This window comes from Panthera leo, chromosome D1 (assembly GCF_018350215.1).
Source record: "Panthera leo isolate Ple1 chromosome D1, P.leo_Ple1_pat1.1, whole genome shotgun sequence".
Lineage (NCBI taxonomy): Eukaryota > Metazoa > Chordata > Mammalia > Carnivora > Felidae > Panthera > Panthera leo.
In genome coordinates, this window is record NC_056688.1 from 97,750,515 (window position 1) to 97,752,111 (window position 1,597).

Below are 1,597 nucleotides of genomic sequence, written 5' to 3' on the forward strand. Positions count from 1 at the left end.
ACAGGCTGCTCCCCAATACTTGGTACATCCCCACCCCAGGATGCCCCCCCCCCCCCCCGCATTCCCCCCAACTGTCACTGGCCAGGCCCTGCCTCCTTTGTATGGGTAAGAACTTCCCACCACCTGAGGTCATTCCTTGGCAGGTGAGAGCTGTAGGCGGTCCCTTCGCAGGGGTGAGTCTCCCCAGGCCATAAAACAGCCCCACTTCTCATCTTTACCCACCCCCTGCTCAACTCCACTCTAGAAATGCTGTCTCCAAAAGACCCCTGTTATGATTATCATCAAGCTTCACTGAGTGCCTAGCCCCTGGGAGGCTCTCTCTCACTAGGTCTAAGCAGCCCCCTAGAGTCCGAGAGGCAGGGGGAGCGGCAAACACCCAGGGTTATTGCAGCCAGCCCACCTGGTTTTCTGGATATTCCAGAAAAAAATCTCCCCTGGAGGTGAGTTATCTCTGCCCCTCTCCTAAGTGGTTCAACTTTGCTCAACCAGTCTCTGAGCAAGCCCAGAACCCATCTGTCCCTAGAAGGGTCTCTTCACATTCATGATTGCCTCCTCACCCTCTCAAAGACAGACATCTTTTTAAAGGGCAAAACCTTCCAACCGCAGCCCGCGGGGCCCTGAGCCAGGCTGTAGAAACAGCAGAGAGGCACCCACTCTGGGGTACAGAGTGCCCCAGCAGCTCCCCGCCCCAGTCCTCGGGCCAGAGAGCAGGCACTGCTGGCCTCCTGGCCGGCCCGTGAGTGCGGAGGGGACGGGGCGCCCCAGGCCTGGGATCCAGCTCCCGCCGCAGAGGGAGGACATCGGGGCCAAGGGGCGACCCCAAGGAAGAGCGTTGAGATAGGGTCCCCGGGAAAAGTTTCTGAGGTACAGACCCCTGCTGCCACCCACTGAGCAGGTGGGGACCTAAGTCAAGAACCTGTTAACGGGAAAAAGTGCTGTCCCTCCTTCCAGTGGCCAACTCAGGCCCTGCTGGCACTCCGGGAACATACTGGGAGGCGGGAGAAGGGTGTCAGGCCACAAGAACAACCTTCTGACAGGGACCCAGAGCAAGACACCAAAAAGGAGTGAAGAAACCGTTTTTACACAAAACCCCTCGGCCTGGTCCAGAGCGCTCCCCAGCAGGTTTTCCCGAGGCAGTCCTGGCTGCAGGCAGAGGGAGGCCCTCGCGGGCCTTCAGAGAGCGCTCCCCTGTGCGAGGAAGCAGGTAGACAGCTCGCTCTTCTCACCCCGTCTGGGCCCCCGTTTTAAATGGGGTGGTAATAGTATGTACCTCCTTGGGTTGTTGAGAGGAGTAAAGGAAGTAAGTGTATTAAATAAAGCATTCAACAAACTAGCAAACACAGAGCAGATACTCAAGAAATGCCAGTTATTATCATTATGAGCTTTATTATTTAGCTTCCGGACTGCCTGAGAAGCGTCTCTCCACCACCTCCTTCCCCACTTCCTCCCAATTATGGACACCCACCCCCCCACCAGTGACATGTCTGCTCAACCTTGCAAACAAACGAACGAACAAACAAGAAATCCGGGCCTCTGGGATGGGGATTTCAGGCCTTGCATGGAGATGAGCAAGGCCTTTGGAGCCAAAAGCGGAGAG